This window comes from Entelurus aequoreus, linkage group LG26 (assembly GCF_033978785.1).
Source record: "Entelurus aequoreus isolate RoL-2023_Sb linkage group LG26, RoL_Eaeq_v1.1, whole genome shotgun sequence".
NCBI lineage: Eukaryota > Metazoa > Chordata > Actinopteri > Syngnathiformes > Syngnathidae > Entelurus > Entelurus aequoreus.
In genome coordinates, this window is record NC_084756.1 from 7,179,112 (window position 1) to 7,200,619 (window position 21,508).

The window sequence follows — 21,508 nt, forward strand, 5'->3', positions numbered from 1 at the left end:
AGATAAACATCCAATACAAAAAAGTGCCAATCTAAATATTCTGGAGCACTGTAAACATTAAGTATTGCTTTTAAAATGTGCAAAATAAACATCCAGTCCAACACAGTACACAATAACCAATTCTACTCATTCCAGTGAGTGACTAACAGTTGTAATGAAGAAAGTTTAGCATGTCTACTTGCTTTGCTTCTTTTCTTGTTTACAATATTCACAGCAGCTGAAAATAGGCGCTCAGAAGGGGTCGATGTGGCTGGAACTGAGAAGTAATTAGCCTTCACCTCAAACCAGGACTGCGAGCGAGCTGAGCTGCAGTTTAAGTTTCTAGTAGGTCAACGGGCTCATAGTGATGTTACTAGTAGTTGACTGGGAGGTGTTTATTATCATTTGGGGAGAGTCCGCTGCCTGATGCTCACCTGCTGAACACCTATCTGCTCCACGCTGAAGCGCTGACTACATGCGCTATGAATACGCACTGCTGATTGGCTGATAATGCTTCGTGTGTACCAATCAGATGGTTGTGTGGGTGGGACAATGCTGCGTGTGTACCAATCAGATGGTTGTGTGGGTGGGACAATGCTGCGTGTGTACCAATCAGATGGTTGTATGGGTGGGATAATGCTGCGTGCTGAGACAGAGGCAGAGGAGCAAAGCAACTTGTTAAGACTTTAGCAGCTAAAGTTAGCTTTAGCTTAGAAACTCGTTCGGTACACCCCCGTACCGAACCGAAAGCCCCGTACCGAAACGGTTCAATACAAAACACATACCGTTACACTCCTAGCAGATACAAATGACACATTCATGTTTTTGTGTAATGATGACAACGTATGCTAACGCGGACGATTGACTAGTTGATGGTTGATGGTTTTCTTTTCAAATGTTCGTTCATAGCCGTTGTGCTGCTATGATAGGCCATTCCCGCTCGACACAGTGTGCATACAACAACATTATTAGGCTGTGTATTGAAATACTCCCACACTTTTGACGACTTTTGGCGTGCGTTTTTCCCCTCGCTCGCACAGTCTGCTTTGCGCTCCGCCATGACGGTAGTGTGACGTAAATATGCGACGCGTCGACGCACAAAAACGGCGTCGACGTATTTACATAACCGATGACGTCGACTACGTCGACGCGTCGTTTCAGCCTTACCCACCAGCAACCGGGCCCCCTCGAGACCACCCCCTACCCCCGGAGAGCACGGCGCGGCCCGCACCAGGCCACCTCACCCAAGTCGGCCGCCGCAGGACCGCCCAGCACAGGGCCACGGGAACCGCCCACCCCACCCGCAGGGATCCCAATGATGGAGATGTTTTCTGCTTCTGTAGATCTTTGTGTTATAAATGTTCTATCAGTGTTGGGACTAACGCGTTACTTTGTAACGCGTTACTGTAACGCCGTTAGTTTCGGCGGTAACTAGTAATCTAACGCGTTATTTTTTATATTCAGTAATTCAGTTACCATTACTACATGATGCGTTACTGCGTTATTTTACGCTATTTTTTATGTAGTATCGGCTAGAAACAGAAACGCTGCGGTGTCGTTCTTCTGAATCTTCCTCTGTCACAAGCCGGAGAGAAGAAAAGAGGCGTGTGTGTGTGTGTGGGGAGGGGAGGGACACACGTGATCCGCGGTTTGATATATGAAACAAAACAAAAAGGTGTCCGCACGTTCAGTCCACACACAGCGTGGTCATGGCGAGCGGAGTAACGGAAGAGCTTGAACGCCCCGCGCCGGTTAATCGGTGTGTTTATAGGTGCAGACTCCATTGTGCAAGACGAGGGTTTAAACACATGCTGAACGTGCTTGAGCCACGTTACGACATCCAGTCGCGCACCCACTTCAGCGATAAGATTGTGCCAGATCTTTATGAGCAGGAGAAGAAAAAAGTTGTGGATGAACTATCCCGAGCATCATCTGTTGTGCTCACGACAGACTGGTGCACGTCCAGGGAAACTATGTGACGATAAGCGCTCACTTCATCACAGCAGACTGGCAGATGAGAAGACACGCCCCTTCTACGAGAGTCACCTTGCGCAGGTACTGACACAAGCAGTGGAGGAATGGAAGATAAAGATATCCCAGTCACACGTGATAATGCCAAAAATCACATACATGCAGTGAATGAGGCAGGACTGGGACCACAGATAGGTGCTTTGCATATGTAGTGAATTTGGCATCACATCTCAGTCAATAGGATGGAGCGCCTCCTTGGGAGGATCAGGAAGGAGGTTTCCTACTTCCACCCAAGCACAACAGCTGCTCATGTGCTTAAGACAAAGCAAGAAATGCGAAAGCTGCCTACTCATAAAGCTCATACATGATGTCCTAATGAGGTGGAACTCCACTTATATGTTGGAGCAGCAGGCAGCTATATACTCTGCATTGACCCACAAGACCCTGAAGACAAATGTCAAAGACATCATCAACCTGTCTGATGATGATGTGAGAGTGGCAGGGGAGGTCCTCCAGGTGCTTAAACCCCTCAAAAGTGTTACATCTCTACTGAGCACTGAAACTTCACCATCTGTGTCAATGATCCTGCCACTGAAAACAAGGATTCTACAAACCATGGCTCCAAGTGTGGAAGACAGCAGCATCACTCCAGATGTCAGGCTTTATTTCACTATCTATGTTTCAAGGAAGATGATGTGCCTTCTTATGTTGCACTTAAAGTTGTTTTTTATTAATGGTCATTGGTCCAAGTTTAAAGAAAGGAGAAATGCCTTTTTATGTTGCACTGTTTTTCGTTAATTATGTTAAAAGGAAAATAAAAATGCATGTCAAGTTGATCAACAGATTGTATTATTCTCCAGTGCAATAACGGTATTGTAATGAAGGCTAAAAGGGCATTAATGGGCGCTTTAAAAAAAAAAAAAGAAAAAAAAAAAAAGAAGTAAATAAATAGTTACTTTTCACAGTAACGCATTACTTTTTGGTGTAAGTAACTGAGTTAGTAACTGAGTTAATTTTGAAATTAAGTAACTAGTAATTGTAACTGGTTACTAGTTTTCAGTAACTAACCCAACACTGTGTTCTATATAGTGTATTCTTCTTTCTGCAAGCATTCCTCAGTCCATTTGTCATCCATGGTTGATTATTTGTTATTTTGCTTTTTACTAAGTTGTTTCAATGGACAGTGTTTGTCATAAAGCATCTCCAAGCTATTAAAACAAATGCCATATGCCTCAGCTACTTCATTTTCACTGTAGACATTGTCCCAACTCTGTCTTCTCTGATCATTTTTGAAAGCTGGCATACTTTGTTCTGTACATATTCTTCGAAAAGTATTTTTGTCATCCATGTTCCTCTTCTTGTAGTTTCCGTTGTAGATGATGAAAACTGGCAGATGATCACTGATGTCGGATATTAGCAGGCCACTTGTGGTATTATCATCAGAATCCTTAGTAGACATATTATCAATAAGTGTCCTTAGATTCTGCTTGGCCTTGTGATTTTAGGATATAAACTCAGACTATACATTGTGTCTAGAAAGTCATCTATGGACTTTTGTGTGTTAGGGTTCAAGAGGTCAAAGTTAAAGTCTCCACATAAGAAGGTTATTTTTTGACTGATTTCAGTAGAAGTTTCCTTAATCAAGTTCTCAAATGGCCCAATGTTTAACTTTGTTAATACCCCTACTCCTAATGTTAGTACCCCTAACTCTAACGTTAGTAACCCTAACCTTACCCCTAATATGAGTACCCCTACCCCTTATGTTAGTACCCCTAACCCTAACTCTAATGTTAGTAACCCTAACCCCTACCCCTAATGTTAGTACCCCTAACCCTAACCCTAACCCATTTCGGCAGAGGACAAGGCACGGGAGATGCAGGGGACAGCCAGACCTCAAGCCAGCGAGAGACCACACCCCACACAGGCAGAAAGGTGGGACGCCCCGCCCGGGGGGCCCAGAGACTTCCTGTAACCAGACAGGAAGACCGCCTCCACCCCACCAGCAACCGGGCCCCCACGAGACCACCCCCCACCCCTCAAGCAGATCAAGCGGAAGTCTTCTCTCTTTCACATTGTTCAAATCTCATGTGGACACTTGTTCTACCAAGTGGTGCAGTTCACTTCAGATCGTTGTTGTCAAAAGTCGTGAAGGAGAAAAAAATATCGAATCCATACTGAAGCATTTTTTGGCACCAAAACAAGGAACCTAAGGGGAGGAGCTCGCTAAATTGGAGGACAGGCACATGTCACATTTTTTACTCCAAATACTAGAAATCCTCCAAAGTTCTTGACTTTCTATTAATGGCTGTTTGAAACACAGACCAGAGATTTGTGTTCCTTCCCAAGCGAACTGAACTGAACTGCTTGTTGAAGATGAGTTTCTCTATGAATCTGCTGTCAGAAGTGCTACTGACCGTTTGGTTATGTTTGGGTGTTCCTGTGTTTAGAATCACTTACTGTCCTGGTGCTCTTTTTTTGTCAGTGTTTCCTGTTTGGTCTCTGTGTTTTCCAGCACCTTTACTTTCTGTTCATGTCTTAGTTCTATTTAGTTCCACCTGGGTCCCTCCTTCAGTGTTGGATCATTCTTCTTTTGAGACCAATGCTTCCCCTGTAAGCAATAAATTGTGTTTTACTTGCATTCCGCCTGCCGTTCTCTGCATCCTTGGAGTCACGCCAAAGCAACGCTCACCACCCCGTGACAGAAATGATCCAACCAGTGAGTGACCAAGCAAAGATTTGGCAGAGAGGCTTAACAAGATTTTGGCACTGATGGCCGCATTGAAGAAGTTTGGCCTCTTTTCAAGCTTCCTTTCACCCATCCCTGTCGTCTGTTGGTCTCTTTGGGGACTTCTGGGATCCATCCCTTGAGGGGGGGGGGTGCTAAGGAGGCACATCTCTCACCTTTCCCATTGAGGCCCCACGCCATCCTCTCCAGTGGGTCTGCAGACGCCGCCATCCTCTCCAGTGGGTCTGCAGACACCGCCATCCTCTCCAGTTGGTCTGTAGACGCTGCCATCCTCTCCAGTGGGCCTGCAGACGCCACCATCCTCTCCAGTGGGTCTGTAGACGCTGTCATCCTCTCCAGTGGGTCTGCAGACGCCGCCATCCTCTCCAGTGGGTCTGCAGACGCTGCCATCCTCTCCAGTTGGTCTGTAGACGCTGCCATCCTCTCCAGTGGGTCTGCAGACGCCGCCATCCTCTCCAGTGGGTCTGCAGACGCCGCCATCCTCTCCAGTGGGTCTGCAGACACCGCCACCCGCTCCTCGACTCTACACGCCAGAAGTTTCCAATGCTTCCCGAGTTTTTGATACCTACTTTAGTGGCTTTTCCCAGTGCCATCCAGCCTGGTGTCGTGTGGTAGTTTACACGTCTTGCAACTCAAGTCTAGTTATTTGTATATAGTAGCTTTTGTTCTTTTTTCCACGCTGCTCATTTTGTTTTCTCTTTTTCGCACTGTCGCTTGTTCTCATCTCCTGTTTGGATCATTGTCGTGAGTCATTTTCCTGAAGTAAAATAATTGTTTTACTCACCGTCAGTCTGCATCCTTGGGTTCCTGTTTAAATTTGACCTGAAACAGTTTGGTTGTGATTTTTTTTGCTGATTTTACAGAAAAAAAGGGCCTCTTCTGTACTTCTTGTCACACCTGCTGGTGTTTAAAATCAACCCCATGAGCTCAACTAGTCTTTTATGGAGCGATTAAGGAGCACAAGTCTTTACAGGACACTTTAATAACGTGGCTAAGAAGAAAATACTCTACATGCCTTTCCTCTTCAGCTTTTCAAAGTATCGTTTTAAAAAGTGTGAGACCTGGAGAGGCCCTTGGGGAGGCAGGCACTAGGACCTGACAGGAAACTTTCCTAGCGTCTTTGCAGTGCGAGCTCACAATCAGAACAAGTTTCCAACAAGTGCAGATCTCAGAGGGGACAAATGACAAAGAATGTGCTGGTCTCCTCTGCAGAAACCTGTGGACTCTGGAATATATTTCAATCCTTCTCCTGAGGAGCATCGAGGGACACCTTTGCAGAGGTACAACACTTTTTGACAAGCGCCTAAAAGTGGACCATTGAACATGTGTTGCAACAGACTGAAAGAAATGAGATTTATTTGACTTGATCCTTTTCAGGTGCTTCAGAAACGTTCTGATATTTATATCCACGAGTCCTGTCTCAGAATGTGTCTTTGAATGCAACCTGCCGTAGTCCTGAGACTCTCCTTCAGTCGGGTGTTGTCGATCAGGTCCACTAGGGACCCCTCCATCCCCTGCCAGACTGCTGAGGCGCATCGGCGGCCTCATCGGGTTACACTGAGCCGCTTCTCCTCCTCTTGCACTGGAGGTAACAAAAAAAAAATCAAAAAAATTCCTAGCGAGTTCCTGGGGTTTGTGTGGTATGTTGGCGTGGAAACAAGAAAGTAGCTGCGGGGCATTTTCCTCAAATTATGCCACAGAGCTCAGATGAATTGCATTCTTGTCATAATAGCAGGCGATTATACCGGAGAAAACTTGCTACTATTTGGGTGTCTTCTTCAGGATCAACACTTTCCTGGAAATAGACTCTTGTTGGTTCATAGTTTGTACGTCATCTTCCTCTGGGCACTAAAAGTGCTAACAATAGCAATGGCAAATGTACTTCTCATGACATTTTAGTGCCACCAAAGTGGGATTAAGAGAAGGTGGAGTGATGCTCTCATCTTTGGTTGCATTGAAAGGAAAAGCTGTTAAAAATGTGGACAACAAAACAACCTGTGTGACCAAGACTAGTCCATCATTCTAGTCTTAAACCTCAGAACTTGTCATGAAGCTCCTTGTGGTCTAGTAACTAGGCTTGTACGGTTTACCTGTACTAGTATAGTATACCAGTACTAATGAATCAAAAACTGTACTATACTCTGTTTGAAAAGTACCAGTTCCCAATGTATTCATTTTACGGGCACGCGTCACGTGGTGTCATTGCTGGTTTTATGAGCGGAGGAGCATGTTGGGCAGTGCACACACACAGAGTACGTACAAGCAGACACAGTGTGTGGACAGAAAAGGGAGAACGGACGCATTTTGGTGTAAAAAGTAAAGATAAAGGTGAAGTTATAACACTGAAACACTCTCAGGAAGAGCTGCTTTAAGACATGGCTAGCTGGCTAGCGGCTAACATCAATCCACAGTGTTTCTTACAAGTACCATTATCACTGGAGGAGGAAGAATAGCTAAACATGCTTCACTACACACCGTAGGAGGATACAATAGCTCACCGCCGTCACAATGTAAACAAATGCCATGGGTGGACCTACACCTGACATCCACTGTAATGATACCAAGTACAAGAACGTATCTAGTCGATACTACTATGATTACATTTATATTTTTTAGCATCATATTAATTCATATTATGTTTATAAAGTCAGTAAATATGCCCCTGGATACATGAGGACTTTGGATATGACCAATGTATGATCCTGTAACTACTTGGTATCGGATCCATATCTAAATGTGTGGTATCATCCAAAACGAATGTAAAGTATCAAAGAAAAGAAGAATAAGTGATTATTACATTTGAACAGAAGTGTAGATAGAACATGTTAAAACAGAAAACAGCGCGACACCTACCCTTTACATCAGTACTTCTTAACCATATTATTATTGGTTTATTTGGTATTATATTTTCTTGTATGATCCTGTAACTACTTGGTATCAGATTGATACCTAAATATGTGGTATCATCCAAAACTAATGTCAAGTATCAAAGAAGAGAAGAATAAGTGATTATTACATTTTAACAGAAGTGTAGATAGAACATGTTAAAACAGAAAATAAGCAGATATTAACAGTAAATGAACAAGTAGATTAATAATCCATTTTCTACAGTTTGTCCCTCATAATGTGTACAAAATAATAGGTGTATAAATGACACAATATGTTACTGCATATGTCAGCAGACTAATTAGGAGTCTTTGTTTGTTTACTTACTACTAAAAGACAAGTTGTCTAGTATGTTGACTATTTTATTTAAGGACTAAATGACAATAATAAACATATGTTTCATGTACACTAACATTTGTGGTTACAATAAAGACAATAATGATATTTTTTTTGTGCTCCCCTTTATTTAGAAAAGTATGGAAATACATTTTGGTACCGGCACCCAAATATTGGTATGGGGACAACACTACTAGTAACTCAAAAGTTATTTAGTGAAGACAGCATCACATGGTTCCTCAAAGAGGTTCTTATTTTGTTCTGTAAGTGATGTGGATCCAACATGACCTCATAATGAAGTGCTGATATCAAGATGAAAAGAAGAAACACTTGTTTCCTTGCCGTCACACCAGTTGACATTAAGATGTTCCATGTATGATCTTGCAATTGGGTAATGGTCATGAACTCTGGGTAATAGTCATGAACTCTGGGTAATGGTCATGAACTCTGGGTAATGGCCATGAACTGGTCAGTGACTACCCAGACTACTGAGGAGCTAGATGCTGAGAAGAAGAGCACACCTGCCCTAAAATATTTACCTGAACTTGACTTTGTTGCCCTGCAGTTAAGCTGATAGCTGAAATAAATCCTTGAGTCGCATCATTTCAGCGATTCTGATCAAGCAAGTTGGTCTCTGAAACAAACATGTCAGTGTTAGTAAATGTGTGTAGACCAGGGGTCACCAACCTTTTTGAAACCAAGGGCTACTTCTTGGGTACTGATTAATGCGAAGGGCTACCAGTTAGATACACACTTAAATAAATTGCCAGAAGTAGCCAATTTGCTCAATTTACCTTTAACTCTGTTATTATTAATAATTAATGATATTTATCTTTGTGGAAACACTGATCATCTTAATGATTTCTCACAATAAATATATATAGAAACAGATAAATATCAATATGCAACACTTTATTTTTATATTTTCTCTAAGTGCACATTTTTCAAATTGAACATTTTCAAATGATCACTTCTAAGAGAGTCTTGTGAAATCACAATATCCCATTTTAACTAGCTAGCCACTAACATTTTTGAACAAATCATGAATTACTTTGCACCATGTTTGTACAAATAATAACTCATGTAAAATACAAAAGTAAACTCTCAAATTTTTAAATCATGTCAAACTTTGAACTGGACACCAAATCTGTTATCTGTTTCTTTGTCAGTTAGTGGGAAGCCTGGCATTGCATGCTGTTAACTAGTGTGTTGTACTCTGGTGTGTAACTTGACACTGCAACTCTGAGTGAGTCTTGCAGATGTGCATCAGTGAGGCGTGTTCTGTGTTTGTTCTTGATGAAGTTCATGTCAGAAAAGGCTGATTCACAAAGATAAGATTTTTCCTCATTGTTTGCGGAACCTTCTTAATCTTTTGGACATATTTTCACAGCAATCTGGCCTTAAGCTTAATTATGATAAATGTAAAATGTTAAGGATCGGACAGATGGACCAGTTAACATACTTGTGTTGTTGTCCCAGAAAATTTGGAAGATCTAGGCTCAGTAAATTATGATAATCGACTAAGAAAGCTGGACAAAATTATGCAGTTATGGAAAGGGAAATCCCTAACCTTGTATGGTAAAATGTCTATTGCCAACTCGTTAATTATTCCTCAATTTATTTATTTGTTTTTGTCATTACCAGCTCCATCACAAAACATTTTTAAGATTTATGAGCGGAGGGTCTTCGATTTTGTCTGGAACGGCAAACCAGAAAAGATTAAAAGAAAGGTTTTGTACAAAGAGTATGAATATGGGGGCCTGAAACTTCTCAACCTTGAAGCTATGTGTCTGTCTTTAAAAGCATCAATTGTTCCAAAGATGTATTTAAACATTGAGTGGTACACAAATGTCCTGTTGGACAAAAAATATGTACTATATCAAAAGAAATTGTATCCTTTTTTACAAGTGATCCCCTCCCAGAGAGTCTGCTGGGAAACATGGCGGGGTTCATAAAGGAAACAATCCACTCATAGTGGTGTTTTCAATTTTATGTGCCAGAAAAAAGAGACGATATTTTGCAGCAGTTAATATGGATGAACTCTAATATTGTAATAGATGGAAAGCCTTTCTTTTGGAAAAATATTTTTGAAAGAGGAATCATTTTTGTCAATGATATTATCAATGAGAATGGTAAAATTATGAAGTATGATGAATTTAGAGCTATGTATGGTGATGCTTGCTCAAGCTTTTCATTTTATCAACTAACTGGAGTAATTGGGAAAAGATGGAAACAAATAATTAATTATGGAACTACTAAATTATTAGTTTGTAAACCTCTAATAAGAAATTCTAGTTGGCAAAAAGGAACTAAAATAAATAGAAAAATATATAACTTTTTTTTAATAAAGAAATCTTTGAATGTAAAATGGGAGGACTTTTTTGACTGCCCGTTGCCATGGGATGCCATATTCAAACTAATCTATAAAACCACTATCAATGTGCAAAATTGTTATTTTCAAATTAAAATTATTTATAACTTTTTACCCACAGGGAAAATGTTAAAATTATGGAATATGACAGAGTCAGATGATTGCCGATTTTGTTGTCAGGAGCCTGAATCCACCCTGCATTTGTTTTGGTATTGTTATATTGTGTCTTTGTTTTGGCTGGAAGTTGAAAAAATGTGTTTAAGGTTTGGTTTGTTTATGAAGCTTAATGTGGTTTCTGTTATTGTAGGAGATTTCATTGACAATCATGATTTAGTCAATTTAATTATATTACTCTGTAAAATGTTTATTTTTAAGGCCAAAAACAGATATTCACTTATTATTACTTTCTTTAAAACATTTATTCAGTATTTTCTAACTTTAGAAAGTTACATGGTTGAAAACGATAATGATGCCAAAAACATTAAAAAAAAGATGATAAGTCCTCAAAGGCTTATTTTGAAAGTATAATTATGTTTATAGATTATATGATATCTGTTGTTGTGTTTCGTAATTTGAGTGACCTGGACATAATCTGGACTGTACATAAATGCTTATTTTGAAAATGTAATTTTTTTTATAAATGATATGCAATCTGTTGTGTTCACTAATTTTTTTCTGTGTACATGAATGAAGGTGTGTGTTGCTGAGTCCGACTTGGACATTATCTGGACTGGGCCTGGTTTAAAAAACCCTTTAAACAAATCTAATTTAATTGACAACCTGGTCTGTTGAAGATAAGGCCCTTTTTTAAAAAATAAAATAAAATAAGATAAATAAATAAAAAACATTTTCTTGGATAAAAAAGAAAGTAAAACAATATAAAAATAATTACATAAAAAATAGTAATTAATGAAAATGTTAGTGGACCAGCAGCCTATACAATCATGTGTGCTTCAGGGACTGTGTCCCTTGCAGAAGTGTTGTCTATGTTGTGGGAACCAGAATATTGGTAGCAGAAAGAAATAACCCCTTTTGTGTGAGTGGGTGTGGATGAGTGTGCATGGGGGAGGTTGTTTGTGTCGATGCACTGATTGAAAGTGTATCTTGTGTTTTTTCTATGTAGATTTAATTTAATTTTTTTTTTTTTTTTTTTTTTTTTTTTTTTTTTTTTTTTTTTTTTTTTTTAGAACAGGCCGGTGGGCGACTCATCTGGTCCTCACGGGCGACCTGGTGCCCGCGGGCACGGCGTTGGTGACCCCTGGTGTAGACCAAAGGCCAAAACACACAAAAACACAACTGCCATGTACAAACTACACAAGCAGTGAAGTTGTCAGGCTGTGTAAATGGTAAATAAAAAGAGAATACAACAAATCATTTTCAACTTATATTCAATTCAATAGACTGCAAAGACAAGATATTTCATGTTCACACTCAGAAACTTTGTTATTTTTTGCATGTAAATCATTTTTACCAGTGTGTTACATGGCCTTTCCTTTTAACAACACTCAGTAAAGGTTTGGGAACTGAGGAGACACATTTTTTAAGTGGAATTCTTTCCCATTCTTGCTTGATGTACAGCTTAAGTTGTTCAACAGTCTCCCTTCTCATATTTTAGCATTCACACATTTTCAATGTCTGGACTACAGGCAGGCCAGTCTAGTACCCGCACTCTTTTACTATGAAGCCACGCTGTTGGAACACCTGGCTTGGCATTGTCTTGCTGAAATAAGCAGGGGCGTCCATGATAACGTTGCTTGGATGGCAACATATGTTGCTCCAAAAGCTGTATGTACCTTTCAGCATTAATGGTGCCTTCACAGATGTGTAAGTTACCCATGTCTTGGCCACTAATACACCCCCATACCATCACACATGCTGGCTTTTACACTTTCACCCTACAACAGTCCGGATGGTTCTTTTCCTCTTTGGTCCAGAGGACACGACGTCCACAGTTTCCAAAAAACAATTTGAAATGTGGACTTTGCATCAGTCCATCTTAGATGAGCTCGGGCCCAGCGAAGCCGGCTGCATTTCTGGGTGTTGTTGATAAATGGCTTTGGCTTTGCATAGTAGAGTTTTAACTTGGCCTTACAGATGTAGCGACCAACTGTAGTTACTGACAGTGGTTTTCTGAAGTGTTCCTGAGCCCATGTGGTGATATCCTTTACACACTGATGTGGCTTTTTGATGCAATAGCGCCTGAGGGATCCAAGGTGCGTAATATCATGGCTAACGTGCAGTGATTTCTCCAGATTCTCTGAACCTTTTGATGATATTACGGAGCGTAGATGGTGAAATCCCTAAATTCCTTGCAATAGCTGCTTGAGAAATGTTGTCCTTAAACAATTTGCTCAGGCATTTGTTGACAAAGTGGTGACTCTCGCCCCGTCCTTGTTTGTGAATGACTGAGCATTTCATGGAAGCTGCTTTTATACCCAATCATGGCACCCACCTGTTCCCAATTAGCCTGTTCACCTGTGGGATGTTCCAAATAAGTCTTTGATGAGCATTCCTCAACTTTCTCACTCTTTTTTGCCACTTGTGCCAGCTTTTTTGAAACATGTTGCAGGCATCAAATTCCAAATGAGCTAATATTTGCAAAAAATACCAAAGTTTCTCAGTGTGAACATGAAATATCTTGTCTTTGCAGTTTATTCAATTGAATATAAGTTGAAAAGGATTTGTTGTATTCTCTTTTTATTTAGCATTTACACAACGTGACAACTTCACTGCTTGTGGGTTTAGCAGATCCCTGGATTTTGTGGACATGGCCTACATTGATGAAGATAGTCTTTGAGATGCTGCCAGGACCTCACTGAAGATATTGCCCTTGTTTCCTTGAAAGAAAAGTGTGATATTTGTGAAGATGAGTATTTGGCACAGAACAATAATATGTGACACGTCTGTAACACAACATTAGTTTGTCTCTTCATTGGGACTGAGCTAGTTTCAAAGTGGTGATGCAATCAAGTGCCATAATTAACTGAAAACAACTGCAGCTTAAGCAAATGTTGTTTTTATCATTTTTCACACAATGCACGAAATATTCTCAACAACTTCAGCAACGCAGTCATCAATCATCTTTCCAGCTTCGCCGTCTTCCAGCTGTCATTCCTCTTTCCAGAATGTTCTGCTTGACACGTGAACTCAGCAGTCCAAAAGTCTTACAGTAGAAACTTCTGTGGCATACTAAGCAGGCCAAGGCCACAATCCCATGAACACTGTCCAATGATTGTTGTGCTAAGTAGTATTTTGGAAGATTGCTTATGTGTTCAGCATGTTCCTGATAGTTCTCACCAACCTTCAGCCTTCTTCTTGTTGCCAAACATTCTGCTTGTCCCCACAATCTGTACAATAAGTGGAAGAGTTGACTTGAGTTTGAGTTTATTTACAACATGCATGCATACAACATGATACATCACACATGCATGCATACAACATGATACATCACACATGCATGCATACAACATGATACATCACACATGCATGCATACAAAATGATACATCACACATGCATGCATACAACATGATACATCACACATGCATGCATACAACATGATACATCACACATGCAAGCATACAACATGATACATCACACATGCATGCATACAACATGATACATCACACATGCATGCATACAACATGATGCATCACACATGCATGCATACAACATGATGCATCACACATGCATGCATACAACATGATACATCACACATGCATGCATGCAACATGATGCATCACACATGCATGCATACAACATGATGCATCACACATGCATGCATACAACATGATGCATCACACATGCATGCATACAACATGATACATCACACAAGCAAGCATACAACATGATACATCACACATGCATGCATACAACATGATACATCACACATGCATGCATACAACATGATGCATCACACATGCATGCATACAACATGATACATCACACATGCATGCATACAACATGATGCATCACACATGCATGCATACAACATGATGCATCACACATGCATGCATACAACATGATACATCACACATGCAAGCATACATGATACATCACACATGCATGCATACAACATGATACATCACACATGCATGCATACAACATGATACATCACATGTGCATGCATACAACATGATACATCACACGTGCATGCATACAACATGATACATCACACATGCATGCATACAACTTGCTACATCACACATGCAAGCATACAACATGATACATCACACATGCATGCATGCAACATGATGCATCACACATGCATGCATACAACATGATGCATCACACATGCATGCATACAACATGATACATCACACATGCAAGCATACAACATGATGCATCACACATGCAAGCATACAACATGATACATCACACATGCATGCATACATCATGATACATCACACATGCATGCATGCAACATGATGCATCACACATGCATGCATACAACATGATACATCACACATGCATGCATACAACATGATACATCACACATGCATGCATACAACATGATACATCACACATCTATGCATACAACATGATACATCACACATGCATGCATACAACATGATGCATCACACATGCATGCATACAACATGATACATCACACATGCATGCATACAACATGATACATCACACATGCATGCATACAACATGATACATCACACATGCATGCATACAACATGATACATCACACATGCATGCATACAACATGATACATCACACGTGCATGCATACAACATGATACATCACACATGCATGCATACAACATGATACATCACACATGCATGCATACAACATGATATATCACACATGCAAGCATACAACATGATACATCACACATGCATGCATAAAATATGATACATCACACATGCATGCATACAACATGATACATCACACATGCAAGCATACAACATGATACATCACACATGCATGCATACAACATGATACATCACACATGCATGCATACAACATGATACATCACACATGCATGCATACAACATGATGCATCACACATGCATGCATACAACATGATGCATAACACATGCATGCATACAACATGATACATCACACATGCATGCATACAACATGCTACATCACACATGCAAGCATACAACATGATACATCACACATGCATGCATGCAACATGATGCATCACACATGCATGCATACAACATGATGCATCACACATGCATGCATACAACATGATGCATCACACATGCATGCATACAACATGATGCATCACACATGCATGCATACAACATGATACATCACACATGCATGCATACATGATACATCACACATGCATGCATACAACATGATACATCACACATGCATGCATACAACATGATACATCACATGTGCATGCATACAACATGATACATCACACGTGCATGCATACAACATGATACATCACACATGCATGCATACAACATGATACATCACACATGCATGCATACAACATGATACATCATACATGCATGCATACAACATGCTACATCACACATGCAAGCATACAACATGATGCATCACACATGCATGCATACAACATGATGCATCACACATGCATGCATACAACATGCTACATCACACATGCAAGCATACAACATGATACATCACACATGCATGCATGCAACATGATGCATCACACATGCATGCATACAACATGACGCATCACACATGCATGCATACAACATGATGCATCACACATGCATGCATACAACATGATACATCACACATGCATGCATACAACATGATACATCACACATGCATGCATACAACATGATACGTCACAATTTCCAGTTTGTCTATTCAACATGTTGGAAAAGGAGTAGGAAGAAGAAGAGCTTATTTAATCCTACCCCTTTTCCTTTACATAGCAGTTGCTCACACTTGTGTTCACTTCCTGTTCTCAGTTTATTCACAATATACTCCATAAGTAATGACATTATAAATACATAAGTTATATTTCATATGGTGAGATGAGTAAGATGATCTAGAAAATGACTGGATGAATGAAATGAATTCAGAATGTTTATTTTCTTCTTTGTACTTTGTGAACACTTTAAGTTTGAAGAGTTTCTTGAAGTGGATCATATTAGTACTTTGTTTAATAATCCATTCCATCATTTCATTCCACATACTGATATACTAAAGCTTTTAAGTCTTGTACGTGCATACAAATGTTTTATATGACATTAACATGATATTTCTCCTCTTTAGTGGAGAAGAATTGTTGTACATTCTTGGCTCGCAGGTTATAGTTTGCATCGTTTTAGCTGTTTGCACATTCACTGTCGTGGAATTTCAGTATTCTCCATTCAATAAATAAAGTGTTTGTATGTTCTCTATATCCAACTTGATGTTTTATTATAACTCATCTTTGTTGTAACACAGTTAGTGAACAAGTCTACTTTTGTCATGATGTCATCATATTTCTACACAATAATCAGATATGTAACACTAGTGAGCAGTAAATTATATAAAGTCATTTTTGGTCCACAACACATTTTATTTGATTATTATTGACGTGTTTCTTGCTACTTTATGTTGTATAATTTATGTTGTATATTTTTTACATGAGGTTTCCAGTTCATTTTATCATCTATTATTACTCCCAAAATATGTTTTATTTTACCCTTTCAATGTCTACTCCGTCTATTTTTGTTTGTGTTTGACTTTCTCTTCTACTCTTATCAAATATCTTTATTTTACTTTTACTCAGATTTAAAGATACTGTTTTTGTCGAAGCATCTTTTATTATTTGTGTTATCTTCTGTGTGTTCTCTCCTGAACAAAACACACTTGTATACTCTGCAAATAAAACTAACTTTAAGTCCTTTGTAACTTTACAAATGTTGTTTATATAAAGAATAAACCATTTTGGTCCAAGTATTGATCCCTGAGGTACACCACAAGATATATTTAGTATAGTAGAAGTGTGTTCTCCTATCTTCATGTATTACTTCCTGTTGGTTAAGTAGCTTCTAACCCAGTTTAAGACCAACCCTCTGATTCCATACCATTCCAATTTTTTTAGTAAAATATTGTGATTAATTGTGTCAAATGCTTGAGTTAGATCCATAAACACTGTCAGCACATTTTTAACATCTACTGCAGTGGTCCCCAACCACCGGTACCGGTCCGCGGACCGATTGGTATTGGATTGCGGGCCGCGCAAGAAATATATATATATATATGTTTTAAATTAAATCAACATAAAAAACACAATATATACATTATATAGCAATATAGATCAATACAGTCTACAGGGATACAGTCCGTAAGCACACATGATTGTATTTCTTTATTTTAAAAAAAACATTTTCAAGCGTTGACCGGTCCCCAGCTACAAAAAGGTTGGGGACCACTGATCTACAGCATTGGTCATTTCTTCTGTAATTTCCATTAAAGCCTTGGAAGTTGAAACTTTGTATCCATATCGGTTCTCAGCGAGTATTCTATGTTTGTTTATGAAACTCTCTAATCTGTTATTGAACAGTTTTTCTATGATTTTAGAAATTTGTGGAAGTAAAGAAACAGGTCTATCATTTGTAAATTAGTGTTTGTCTCCAGTCTTTAGCCATCTGAGGAGCACCACATGATGCATTCTTGCCCTGACTGAATATTCAACTATTTACATGAATGGTGTTAATGATCTAGTCATCTTCTGGCCCACACATGGTGGAACCTGCCTAAACTAGCCTAGTCTTAGAAAGGAGAACGGTAATGTCCTCCAAACATCTGACAGGAGTGACCCAGGTCTGGAGTCATGGGACACGTGAGCAACCCAGCCGTTAGACGCTGGGATTATTGCTAAAGTTTCCAAGCACACAGAAGATGTCTGCAGGCGTCAAGAGGCTGAAGATGTTTGGGAAACAAACACAACTCTGGAAGATGATCCGTACCGTCTGCTCTGGCTGATTGTTCCTGCTCGTTATGGCTTCTCTGTCATTTGAGGACAGTCAGAGAACAAAGTCAGGACCAATATACACGAGCTAGAAGGACCAAGAACTTTGGAACAACCATTGGACATTAGTGGACTCTAGGGATGATGTTTGATAAGAAATTATCGAGTTCGAGCCCATTATCGAATCCTCTTATCGAACCGATTCCTTATCGATTCTCTTATCGAATCCAGATAGGTTGTTGTATATGGAAAAAAACACAATATTTGGTTTAACAAAAGCTCACTTTTATTTTATAAGAAAAAAAATAAATAAAATAAATAAATAAATATTGACTGCTACCCCCCTAAAAAAAAATAAAAAAATATTGACTGTTGTTACCCAAAGTATATTAAGTGGGATTTTTCAGAAAAACAAATATATACAGTAACACAAAAACAACCTGTCTCTGTGATCACTATAGGTGTATAAATAATAATATAGTGTTAAATAAAATCAGTCCCTTGGGCACAAAACTGAAAATAATACAGCTCTCCAAAAAGTGCACTTCTGCTGCTATTGGAACATACTAACTACACACACAGGCAGACAGCTAACAAACAATCCAAGACGTCTAATAAAGTTCCAAAGCAGATTAATCCATTTAGGCTCTTTATTGTTGTTGATCTTGCTTTGTCTTTTCCTATCTTTACTTTTGTCTTTCACTGGACTGTTTTTTTTTTTTTTAAACTGAAATACACACAATGACAAATGTATAAGCTATGTGATTCAATTAACATACTCAAATGTAATACACAATTTGTAAATGTTAGCTTCACACAAATATACAGTACTATCATCAAACAAATACTTCTGAGTGTTGAAACTATTTCGATGGTGGAAATACACGACTGGCAGTCATTTTAAGTCCTCAAAACATCCATTGAAACAGTGCACTAAAATCGTTTTTCAATAAACATCTTTGTATCAAATGGAACCACTTTCCACCTTAATATTAAGTTACATAAACAAGTTAAACCGTTTACTTACAGACTTATCTTTTCCAAGGCTTGAAGAGCTAACACAACTTGTCTACTTCTCAATTGTCTCATGAACTGAACTGACTCGCCAACCCGGAAGTGGCCAGACTAATGACGCGTAGTATTTTCATATCGCCACAAAGTGTCAGTAAGAGTCTACAATCAAATGGGCATAACATTGCCCATTTGGGATTTGTTCCCAGGGATTTGAATAAAGAACCAACTCTTTTTCTTTACTATAGTGGTCTCGATAACAGGTACCGGTTCTCAAAAAGGGGTTTGAGTCCGAGGACTCGGTTCTTTTCTTATCGAACAACTGGGAAAATCTGTTTCGAGCATCATCCCTAGTGGACTTACTGGACTGTCTTAGTTTGCTGTTCTTATTTGACTTCTGCTGATTTTGTTGGGTATTCTTCAGACGTTGCTGCTTTGGAAAGCTGCTGATGGAGTTTCTCAAACGACCCTCGCTGATCAAGAACTCTCTTGGTGCTCTGGGTGCATCTGTTCAAAGCAGCCTCAGAAACCTGGGCTTGTGTTGGATCAGTCCACGTCTTTGGAGGGTCACTGTGGTCAACTGACCAAAAACTATTTTTATCACCTGTCAAAATTGGATCTGGAAATTATCATTCACACGTTCATTTCATCTGGTGTTGACTATTGCACTTCTCTCTTCTCTCTTTTCAACAAGTCATCTAAAGAGACTTCAGATGCTACAAAATGCAGCTGCCAGACTTTAGACCAGAACAGTCCACATCACCCCCGTTTGATCCACTCTTCATTGACCTCCAGTCAAATTCAGTTGAAGCTTTTAGTCCTGACTTTCCGTGCGTTGCATGGTGGGGCCCCTCAGTACATGACTTGCTATGTCCCTACTCTTCAGTTGCATGGTGGGGCCCCTCAGTACATGACTTGTTATGTCCCTACTCTTCAGTTGCATGGTGGGGCCCCTCAGTACATGACTTGTTATGCCCCTACTCTTCAGTTGCATGGTGGGGCCCCTCAGTACATCACTGACTTGTTAGGCCCCTACTCTTCAGGGTCTTCAGGCCAGGGTCTTCTCAAAGATCCCAAAAACTCATTTTAAAACCTGTGGAGATTCCAGCCTATAGCTCCCAGACTCTGGAACAACTTGCACCAGTCCCTCCGCGGTCTTGACTGTGTTGACACTTTTAAGAAACACTTGAAAACTTCTCTTTTTAGCAAAGCTTTTAGTCAATGCACCTTTTAACTATCATTTTTAGTCAGGACCGCTGCAGATATAATTGGCGGCCCTCTAGGGGGCCCAAGGATGGTTAAGAAGGAGACATAACCCGATAGCTTTAAAGCTACAGACACATAAAACGGTGTAGTAGGGCTTTCTAGAAGCAATTGTATTGTCTAAATTCCAGCCTCAAGGCTTTTTTTGAAGACCATACTTCCAAAACACGATAGTGGGACACGTGATTTAGGTAATTGTTGAGAATATGTTCTGTTTTGGTCTGTACTGAGTGAGAGGACCTCCAGGGAGACCACAACATCGAACACATCTCGCTAACATTCAACAGGTCTTTCCAGGTTTGGTCAAGAAAATGGAAATTCTAAGATACAACGTTGGATATAAAAGATATTGCCAGCAGGATACTGCTGCTATTGTTTAGCCACCATCAGAAGCAGTAAAAGTACAAGTATTTTGACCTGGCAGTCGTCACAATCCTGCTGGGAGACATGGAGGCAATAAAAGGAAGATGTGTTCTACACTTGTTCTCTCTCACACGGCCAGAGATTTACTGTGTTTGTAGTGAGAGGCTGCAGGCTTGTATGACAAAGAATGTGCTAAAGGAGCTAATAAATTGCTTACAAGAGCTTTGACATGAGAGCAAGTGCTGATGTTCCATCTGGCCTTGAAGGTCGTCCAACTATGAACCGGCCTCTGCAATCAGGGAAGCTGTCAACCACCAAGTCTGATTCCAAAGCAGGCAAGATGCTAAAGTAGCATGCTAAAGTAGACCAGCATTGTGTTGTGGTCCCTCAGTGGAAACAACACCTAGGCCCCCAAGCACTCTGCACCTCACCTGGTTGTCATTGACACTATTTAAAGAGCTGCTGTGGGCTTATGAAACATTCTTTCTGGAGCTGCTTTTACTTATCCTTGACAGCATGAATTTCATAGATTTTCATACGTTGGACAGGAAGTGCCGAGCACAGACTGTAAATCACAGAGTGGAGCAGTGTTGTATTACATGAGAAAAATGTCCAGATGTTGTCTTCAGATCTCCCAAACCTCATTGACAAGTTCAACCGGAAGGGTTCGGG

The 21,508-nt window shown here is 39.9% G+C and overlaps 1 protein-coding gene across 1 annotated transcript in view; it reads left to right on the forward strand.

Moving 5' to 3' along the window:
• The first annotated feature begins 5,844 nt into the window (after positions 1-5,844).
• The window catches only part of LOC133643296 (nerve growth factor-like), a 67,080-nt gene continuing 51,416 nt past the window's right edge, over positions 5,845-21,508 (forward strand). Inside the window, exon 1 of the mRNA XM_062037782.1 lies at positions 5,845-5,976. The gene's annotated coding sequence lies outside the window, so the exon portion shown is untranslated. The remainder of the gene's footprint in view (positions 5,977-21,508) is intronic.